Source organism: Amblyomma maculatum, chromosome 7, assembly GCF_055883805.1.
Source record: "Amblyomma maculatum isolate TAMU_Amacu chromosome 7, ASM5588380v1, whole genome shotgun sequence".
Classification (NCBI taxonomy): Eukaryota; Metazoa; Arthropoda; class Arachnida; order Ixodida; family Ixodidae; genus Amblyomma; species Amblyomma maculatum.
Window position 1 is genome coordinate 77,188,556 of NC_139350.1, and position 10,948 is coordinate 77,199,503.

General features: G+C 46.4%; 1 pseudogene; it reads left to right on the forward strand.

The window, feature by feature from the left end:
- Positions 1 to 4,546: 4,546 nt before the first annotated feature.
- LOC146183683 (uncharacterized) lies at positions 4,547 to 5,669 on the forward strand (annotated as a pseudogene).
- The last annotated feature ends 5,279 nt before the right edge of the window (positions 5,670 to 10,948 follow it).

The window sequence follows — 10,948 nt, forward strand, 5'->3', positions numbered from 1 at the left end:
GCATTTTTTCTAAGCACAACGTTATACACCCCTCTCAATATATATTTATAAAAGGTATATGTGCAGAACAAGCATTATTAACCGTAAAATATAGGATCATTGAAAACATTGAGCACCGTAGATACACTCTTGGGCTGTTCTTAGACTTTCGCAAAGCGTTTGATTGCGTTCAGCATGATATTCTCTTGCGAAAGCTACCTGACTAGGGCGTAAGAGGCATAGCTTCTAGTTTGCTGAGGTGGTATTTAAGTAATAGATCGCAGTACGTGGTAGTGAATGGTATCTGTTCTGACAAACAAGTTATTAAACAGGGTGTCCCTCAGGGATCTATATTAGAACCACATATGTTCATAATCTACATTAATGACATCTCTCGGATACTTGAATCACCTGACATAGTCATGTATGCAGACGACACTATGCATTCTTTACAGCCCGTTCCTTGCCTGCTCTAGAAGATATGGTAAATTCTTACCTTGCAAATCTGCATATCTGGCTACAGGCTAATAGACTTAGCCTAAATCTTTCTAAAACGAATTATAATATATTCCGGCCAATAAATACTGTCGATCACTATCTCTTAAATGTAAGATATGGACAAACACAACTTAAACAAGTCAATAACCATAAATTCCTTGGTGTTTGGTTTAATGAAAATCTTTCATGGAACGGTCATGTTTCCAAACTGGTTGATGAAATCACCAAAGTTGCCTGTTGCCTGTACAAGATCGCTAGATTAGTACCGGTTTGTGTGAAGCGTTCAATATATCACGCGCTGTTCTATTCGTGGCTCACATATTGCATCCGCATTTGAGGTTCGACAACCTATAGAAACCTTGAGAGAAAAATGGCCGTTCAAAAGAGGGTTCTCAGAGTGATTGAAGGGTATTATGGCAGACCACAACATTTGCCTACTGCACCGTTATTCACCAAGCACGATATGCTAAAATCCACTCAGATTTATTATTTCCACTTGTTAAAACACATCCATCGGCCCAGGCTACATGCATCAGTACCAGATCATAGCCTAGCGAGATATGAACTTCGAACCCACAAGAAACTTACCCCTAAAGTTCGAACAAACACTAACCTAGCAAGTTCCCACTGTTCTTACCAGGCCCAATCTTAATGTTGACTTCTCTGTTAGAAGTAACACATTCAAACGTAACATTTAAGCGTACCTAATTGCAAACAATATTAAATGTTCTCAAATCTAACATTTTAAGATTTCTGTATGTTGATCTTAACATGTTGGTTGAATTTTTTTGGTTAGAGCAAATGAATCAATCGCCTATGTTAGCCGCTTATGACTAGATGGCAAATTATGATTCTATTGTATATGTCTGTAATACGGATTATTTTGTTTTTGTTGTATACTTTTTTTGCTGCAGTGGTTTCACGTGTGTAACAATCTTTTTGCGGCATATGAGTTTATTATTTGTGTTAGGTTGTATATGCCTAGATTGATAATATATTCTTTCACTGGTCTGTTAAACTTTGCTTTGATGCCGAGGCCTCGTCAGGTTTTTCAACCTTTTGCCTCGGCTGCCCCTTTCTGTACAAAGAAACAAAATTAAGAAAAAACTCGCTTTGATAGAATGACCGTCATCCTTATATCTTTGGATAGTACCCTGAGGCCAATAGGGCCCAAATACAAGGCCATCCTGGCAGCTAAAAAGACAACAGTGGACCTTTGTCCTGTGATTGAGACAACTACTGAGGCAAATAAGATTTCCGTGGAAACTTTTCACAAAGAAGCACGAACTTCAGCATTGAAGTACCACGAAGACGGCCCTTCCCTTGAGGTCATAGCAGAAGCGAACGAGAGCAATTATACCTCGTTTAAAATACTATTTCCAGAGCCCTCCAACAGAGTAATCCGCTTTGCCTGAGTCGCTTTGGGACCTATACCTTATAAAGAGAACCAAAAAAAGGCGTTAGTTTCGGCAATCTTCGACAGCCGCTTGTCAGCGCAACAAGAATTCTGAAATCTCTCCACGTGCGTCTGTCACAAAATTACGACAGTAAACTTCATGGAACCTTCTGATAGTCGGCTTGTCGCACAACTAAGAGCACGGAAAGATTTATACTCAACTTAGAACATCGTCCGGCGACTCAAAACGGATTTCAAGTCCACAGCCTTTCTGTCGGTGCCTCCCGTTGATCGTCACATCGTCGGCATGTTTCCAAAGTAATAGGATGCCGTCGGTCATTTTTTGCTAATGGCTCTCACTGTAACCAAACTCCAGTACTTTTCTTTGGCCCTTAACTAGGTTTAGTCGCTTGAAAGTAGCCGGCTTCTTCCTAACCGTGTGAAGAAGTGCTGAGCATTGCCACTGAACGCCCCGCACTGCCAGATGCCCGAGATGGCACTAACGATGAAGACCTCTTTACGCAAAGCATATACAGGTCGTTCGGCCGAAAAGCCATCATCATCGCCGTCACAGTCATTCAAATTGAGAAAAAAAATGTCGGAGGAAATCCGCACGTCATTTTATATCAAAAGTATGATGCAACCATACTTTGTGTAGTGTTCAGGGGGGTGTCACACCATTTCGCTTCCAATTTAGCATATATTTTCTTACGTTTGATGGTTACATTGGGAAAGAGATTCCAACGGACGCCATTAACCCCTCTGACAAGTGTAGGTGTCCACTGAGAAGTGAGACTGGGCTTTCATTTCTCCAAGACCCAACTTAAACAAAAAGTATAGGCCCCGCCGCGGTGGTTACGATTTCCAACTACTGTGCCGGAGTACCCAAATTCGAAGCCGACCACCAGCACCTGCGTTTCGATGGAGGTGAAACAGAGAGGAGTCCGTGTGATGTTCGATGTCGGTGCATGTTAAAGATCCCCAGGTGTTCGAAATTACTCCAAGCCCCTGCACTGCGGCACTTCTTTCTTTCCGTTTTCACTCCCACCTTCCTCTCCTCCCTTAGGGCGTGGGTAGGGTGTTCACAGAAAAAGTGTGAAATACAACACCTTTCCTTCCTGTGAACCAATTATAATTATAAAAAGTATAAAAGCATTCACACAATGAAAGGATGGTGTTAAAGGCGCTTCGCGTGTACTCATGCGTACCCCTGCCCCCAATTATTGGTGATTTATTGCGAAAGCGTTCAGAAGTTATATCAGGAATCTCAGGGGGAAGTAGCTATTCGAAATGTGCTTAAGAAGGCATACCCATTATTTCGCAGGTAATTCTTTTAAGTAGGAAGCACATTGATACTCATGTCTTGGTTTGTGGCTTCTGTTATACTTTTGAACTCGGACTATGAGAGCGTACTGTCGGACGTCGCACCGGCAGTGCGAATTTGACCATATCGTGAGCCAGGCGAAATGGTTGGCGGGGACCAGGCCGCTTCTGATCCTCGGCGACTTTAACGCCCCTCATACAACGTGGGGCTATAAGTTGCAGTCCAAGAGAGAAAAAGCATTGGCCAAAACAACGCAGGATCACGAGGTGGCCCTCCTGAACGAGCGGGACGTAACCACCGAGAGAGGCAACAATACCGCGAGGAACACCACGCCAGACCTCTCGTAGTTATCGGGCATGCTAGACATGTCCTCGAGAAGCGAAGAAGTGGACCTGGGAGTCGGACCACAGCGTGATCGGCATCACGATCCGAGGCACCCGATATTTTGCTGTGCTAGGCACGGCGCGGATCAGAGATTGGGACAAGATGAGAAAGTTCACCCAAGAACAAGAAGAGGAATCCCAGGAAGAATCGGGACAAGCTGAAACACAACAGATCCACAGTTAATAGGCGAAGGAGCAGAAGACCCTCCAAAAATTTAGCCAAGAAATCGCAACGACGTCGCAAACACAGTACGCGGATGCCAGACTGACCGACATGCGGACGGCTCGGTACCCATTAACGCGGCCGTGGAAACGTCAGACACAACAGAAAGCTTGAAAAGCGCGTAGCAGTCTTGAAGAAACAGATAGTCGAGCACGCGGCCAAACTATGTAGGGTATATTGGCTGAAGGCCTGCGACGACCTGCAGGGAAAGCTCTCGACGCGGAATACGTGTCTCTTGAGGCATCTGATCAACCTGCTGAGTAGCAAAACTGGTACCAATCGCAACCTCTCCAAGGTATTAAACACGTACTAGGGAGACGGCCCCAGGCTCCTGGAAGACCTGAAGGCGAGATACCTAAAGACAGAGAAGCGCCAGTACTCGGTGCCCGAGAGGTACGAAGGACCCGACAACGAAGAATTGGACCGGCTGTTTACCATGACGGAACTGTGGACAGCGATAAATAAAAGTAACAAGAGAAGTACAAGAACGCCATAACTTTCAAACTACTCGATAACATGAGTGGTACAGCGGCCCACGACGTGAACGAAGCCTGAGAGAGCGCGGCTGCTGAAGGAATGAAAGAACGCCGAGGTCTGCTTCATTCCAAAAGCCCGGCAAGGCCCTCACGATAGACAGCATGCGGCCCATCTCCCTCACGTCGTGCGTGAGGAAGGTAATGGAGCGCATGGTCCTTTGCCGGCTGCAGAAGCACCTCGAAAAAACGGATCAGATGCCGGAGACGATGTATGGCTTCAGACAGCTTCTCAGCACCCAGGACGGGATGATCCAACTTCACGAACTGGTTGGCAAGCCGGCAACGAGGCACGCGCCGCGCGGGATGCTCGTCCTCGACCTGAAGGGAACGTTTGATAGCGTGTCCCACGCGAGAGTGTTGCAGAATCTGAATATGACCAGGTGTGGCCGAAAGACATTCAGCTACATGAATAATTTTTTGTCAAACCAAACAGCGACTATCAGGATAGGATAGAAGGCGAACCCTATAAAGCTCGGGGATAAAGAAACCCCACAGGGATCGGTCTTGTCACCCTTGCTCTTCAATCTGGTAATCCTGCCCCTGCCCGATCTACCCAAGCAAATCGAAGGCGTGTATCACGCGTTCTACAGCGACGATATTACGATGTGGGTGGCTCAAGCCGGGTCTGATGCCTGGATGGAGGAAGCCTCGCAGAGGGCGGCAACAACCGTGCACGAGTACGCAGTCATGCGCACTGAGCTCCGCTTCCCAGAAATCAGAGCTGCTTATGATCCAACCGGGAAAATCCAAGAACGAGCTGCCGCCGAATGTGATTGTCACCATCCACGGAACAACCATCAAGCCAACACAGCAGGTTAGCATTCTCGGCCTACTACTTCAGAACGATGTGAAGGCCCACGCCACCGTCACAAAGATCAAGACTACAACCGAACAGATACTCTGTATTATTCGGAGGGATTCTAACAGAAACCGAGGCCTAAAAGAGGACGATTCTGCCCCGTATCTCCGGCTGAGGAAGGCTAATAGGGACACCCTAAACACGATGCTTCGTAAGGCAACGAAGCAAGTACTGGGCAAGTCCATATACTCGTCCACGCAAAGGCTGCTAAACATGGGCGCCCACAACAGGGTGAAGAAACTGACTGAAGCCCACTCCTCTAATCAGAGAATCCGGCTAGGCCACACGGAACACGGACGAGCCATTCTACGCAAAATAGGATGGCAGATCGAGTCAGTGCCCATCAAGGCGGCCCTTTCGGAAGACTGGAAGACGACCATTGAGACCAAACGCCTTCCCTGGAATATGACGCAGGGCAAGGACGACGAAAGGCGCATCGCGCGGGCCGAAAACATACCCTGGAAGCTGTAAGAGCACTCCAGGGTCCTCTATGCGGACGCCTTGCTCCGAAAACACAGTGACCGCGCAGCGGTGGTGGTTACTTCAAAATTGAGGGGATCAACAGTGCGTTCATGAAGACAACAGACCACGTAGTTGCCGAAGAAGCAGCCGGGGCCATCGCACTCTCCATGGCCCTCGCACTCGTGACCACCGACTTAAAGACAGCTTACGGAAGCTTCCGCAGGGGGTAATCTCCTGCGCGGCCCGAGCCATTCTATCCATGTACAAGCCTCCTAGAAGAGCCATAGAGCTCGAGTGGGTCCTGCCTCCCTTGCAAGTAGCAGGAACACTATCGCCGACTACCATGCCGGAGAAATGTCAATCCGGGCCGAGCATGAGCCGGAAGAGCTACCGCACTCGGTCATCAGCTTTCGGGAGATTACCCTGACGTACCGAGAGGAAAGGTGCAGACTGTCATAACCGCACCCTAAACTCACTAGGCAACAACAGACGATCCTGCATCGAGCGCAAGTGAGATCGCTTGTGCGTCCCGTGCTGATGAACCGCACGTACACTGCGGAACATGGTATCCGCTGTCCCTTTTACGATTATGGGGTACGCTTAAGCTCTGCCTTTCTGACGCGAGCGCGTAGGCTACAGCACACATACAAAACTCCACTCTAACCAACCCGTATGAACGGGTCTGCGTGGCCTAGGGTTAATGTGAATGAAACGATCCTTGCAGGCTCATTCTGCTGCCATACGAAAGTAGACGCCCTAGTTGGGCTCGGCCATGTTAGCTGCTACCGCTTGCCATGCGCGTGCTTTTTTGCTCACTAAGCCGCCGAACGGCGAATTTTCGGTGAACGGGGCCTTTGCAGCGTTAAAATCAAGGGAAGTATTCATATTTAAAAGCATAGCAAAGAGCCCGTACGCCAGCGACCTGGATCCGCGAGGGCTGGAGTCATCAACGCTGTAGCGTGATACCCTTAACGGCGGTGCATAAGCGCCGCCCAAATGCTTTATTTGATTCCTTTGAGTTTGATTTTAGGGAAAGTAAAATAGAAAACCTGGTTAAGGACATGGATTACGCAAAAAATCAGAAAATAATTTACAATTGGAAGGTTAGAAAGGCAGTGAGAATATTTTGTGCCGTGCGGTATCCGTCTTCCCTTTGCTTCCCTTGTGCGCAATGTTTCTTGTGAGTATTCCCCGCTAGGACCAAGTCGCACGAATGTGCTTGCGTATCCCTCCCATCCCAAACGTAATGCCCTAGCTGACCTCGTCTGCCAATGTAGCCATGACATGTGGTTTCGTGACATCCTAGAAACAACCGACCAGAGGCCCGCTAACCATGACGTATGCTCTACAAGATACCAGGAGCGACTTATAGGTATATACCCGAGCCCTAAAAACACGCCTTCCTAACCAAGGGGCAGCATGAGCAGCTGTGTAGGGCTGTAAAGCTTCATTCCAATATTTAAGAAGAAATTTGCGCTAACACTTAGACATGGACAAAAGAAAACACACTCGACACCGTACGCGGTATTTTTTTCTTAAATATGCAGAACCAACTAGCCCGACCACACACACTTCATTCCGGTCTCACCCACAACTCATGGCGAACCCCGGGTTGGCAGCGCCTTCCAAATGAGCAGGCGCTCAAAGGTCAAACATTGAGGAACACACTATTTGAAGACCAAGTTAGACATCATGAACTTGTGCTTTTTTGGACTAAAACCTTGGACTAACGGTTGCTTCTGTGACTCACTAACTAAACAATTTTCATCACGATGGAATGGTGAAGTGTATAGCACTTGGAAGCTATAATTTTGTAAAGGTTAGGGCGGATTCTACCAATTAGTATTACTAACTTGAAGCAACTGAATTTGATTGAGACTGATAGTCAAATTTCCTTGCTCAAGATATATAAAATTTGAAAATTCTCTGTTTCCAAAATTACCTGAAAACGAAATTACAGTTGACATATGTGCAATATATAAACGTACCTCTCGGCATCGGTACTAAAAAAAACATATATGTATTCCGGAAAAACTGTAACGCAAGCCAGCTCGTTCAGTAATTACCACAGAAACTTGCGTATATCTCATGCCCAATAGTAAACGAGTACTTGGTCGACTCTACTGGAGGATCATCAAATACTTATTTGCCTAAAGCACTTCCACGATACTTTTCATACAAAAACGGGTATATAAGTCGCGATTAGTAAACGGAGCTATCCACACACGTATTACAGAGAACGAGCCGCGGTTTAAAAGTCAGGGGTCTCGCGTTTTAAAGGAGCTATTTTCAAATTCTCCTTGTATCAATCCACCAGTGTTATGCTGTATTGCACGGCTTTGTTTGAATTATGTCAAGCCGCGCATTTTTCCTTGCTTAGAGTACTTATTTTAGCAACACGTGTACCGATGGCGTTTTTCATGTCCAGTTCTGCACAAAGCCTGAGTTTGTCGCGATTATGAGAAACAAATCACGTGCGTAAAGGTGGCAGTTGGCAGGCGATATAGCCAGGCACTGATTGGTCGGCAGGTTGTGCGACGTCATGAGACCACATAACGAGGCGGGAGCTGCCAACTCGGTCTTCTTTGAGAAGAGAGGATGCGATGGTAATTAAAAACTTAGATAACTCGGGGCTGAGGATAAGGCACACCACTCCTATTCACGCTGGAACGTTCGTGCAGCTTGGCTCGAGTATAGGTATCCATGCCATGTGGTCCTTTACATATTTATATAGCTTACGACTGCGTATTAGTACGTCCAAAATAATAGGGGCACAAATTAGGAGCCGTATGGTTAAGCGAGTGCCAAATTTAATGTATGCGAAATAGGATCCGCAAGTGAACCCCCAGAATGGAGACTTTAACAGTATCGCGTCATGAGGAATCGCCTTTGTTCACTAAAATGCGGATAGAAGACTTCCACTTATACGAGAGAAACCACGTCTAAAGCTCTGCACAAAGACCCTGCGAATATTTGTTGTTGTTTAAGCACATGAAAAGCTGAGTTATATAAGAGCCCTACGCTGCAGTTTCGAACGCGCTAGCTCCGCCACGTGACGGCCAATAAAGCTGACTAGGTAGTGCAACTGCTGCTCTGCCTAAGCTGCAGGGCTTGTCTTGCAGGCTTTCTACGTCGACTCGCAATTTTTTCTGCGTCTTTCTGAGCGAGAAAAGACTCGTCGTGATTTACAGACATTATTGAGAGCCGGAAGCAGCTTAACTTCGAAAAAAGAAGCAGTGCGCGTGCTTTCTGACGCAATGTTTAAGGCATGCGGTCTTGATCTTGTCGTGTACCTCTCCGACACGAAACATCGTCACCGTCGCTACTGCCGCTTTTACTCGTGGGGTGCCACGAACAAGTTAATCCTTCCATTGTTCAACTATATTGTTATATTTCATGCCCGCACGAAAACCGACTACATTGTGATTAGCTCGGGAAATATCGGTGCGCTGATTCGAAAGGAACGCCGTTCGCGCTATGCTGGCTACTCTGTCATCCCGTAGCCGAAATATGTAGAATACAGACGGCTACGTACGCGTGTTTATCCGTGATCACGAGGGAAACTGTCTCTTATATGCAAGTATTTTCGGAATGCGCAAGCAAAAATTGCGCGTCAAGCAACTATAGGTAGGGACAACAAACTATGGAGTTCACTGAAAACTTTTTCTATCTCGAGCATTCAGAGGAGCAATTCACTTTCAAAAGGAAACAGCAATAGACGGCGGTTAGTGCGTAATTCTACTTACTAAGCAGGTGCCAAAGGTGATTCAATCATGAACTACACCGTGCATTGGAGCTGTCAGTGCGTTCTATATATATATATATATATATATATATATATATATATATATATATATATATATATATATATATATATATATTCTAACGTAATTCCAACCTTGTTGTAGTTGCTACAGTCTCAGCTACTACTGTGTGATTTTTGCAGTTCGAGGGCTCTGTATTTTTCAAAATTAGTAGCATGACTCATCAGCTCAACGGGGCGAAGAAAGAAAACGCAGCGTAGCAGCAACTTAAAAGTACAGAGGCATGCATGCAGGGAACACGCCCCATACAAGATGCCTATCGGTAGGACTACACCGCATAGTTGTGAATTACGCTCCCTATTTGCTTGATGCCGCCTCGTGTGTTGCGCGCCTCAGCCTAGTCGCATATAAAGCTTTCATAGAAGTCCACTTTGCAACACACACTTGTCGGTTGGCAGCACACTGAGACTTCGCCTCTCATTGCTGCACGTCGCATAATGCCTGACATTGGGTTATTTATATCGTTTTTTACATCTGAGAACGCTTAAAGCATTTTCAGCGCCTTACATTTGTTGTAATCCGTGCCGTAATACAACTGAAAGTTGGGGTCCACACGACAGCATGGATTCGGATGCACAAGCAGGGAATTTTTACTAACCCGTAGGCACCTAGCGGGCATTTTTCAGTATCGTTTCCGCGGCGCACCTTGGGCAGCGCAAGACGCCTATCCCGGCTTTTGCCACTCTAGACAGTCGCCTCAAGGTCTGACAAACATTTGATGACAGAAATATGCATTTTTTGATCAAGTCTAAGACGACCTAACGACAATGCGTGCTTTTCCGCCTTTTCAAGAAAAGATTGAGTTTGCATGCTCTGCGGGCTGGCTCTAGTATAATAGGACAGGCATTATAATTGTCAAAACAGCGAACTCTTAAGCACACAATCCATAACGATCGCGCCAACCACCTGCAAAATTTGCGTCACTATCTTCATCGCATCTTCTGTGTAGAAATAAAGAACGTGCTTCAAAGGCGAAAGCATGACGAACCTGCAAGACAGAGACGAAGAAGTCTTCCCACGCAGCTGCCGAGTCTGAAAGAAAACGTGAACTCAGAACTTAAGCAACTGCGCAAGTACGCGAGTAGAAAAAAAAAAACGTCGAATGCATATCGAGTTATTTTGTATTACGTTCTTCTGCTGGATGTTTTTATTTCAGTACACACTGTAATAACCTGAACGCGCACAAACTTCACGGACCTCTTCATGCGCATGTATTTCCTTATTTTAACCCTGTGCGGTTTGCGAGTGACAAGATACAGTGCCTTGTGGCTAGCGCTGTACGAAACGAAATCAGACAATCGCTACTGGCGCAGGAGTTTGTCGTCAGCGTCGTGCCGTCGGCGGGCGTATACGTGATGAGCATATCGGATAGCTTTTTGCAGCGTGATTCGCAGCACAGATGTAGTTACGAGAGGGAAACGGTGGTCGATATCTTGGGAGGCATGCCAACAATATGACGGATAA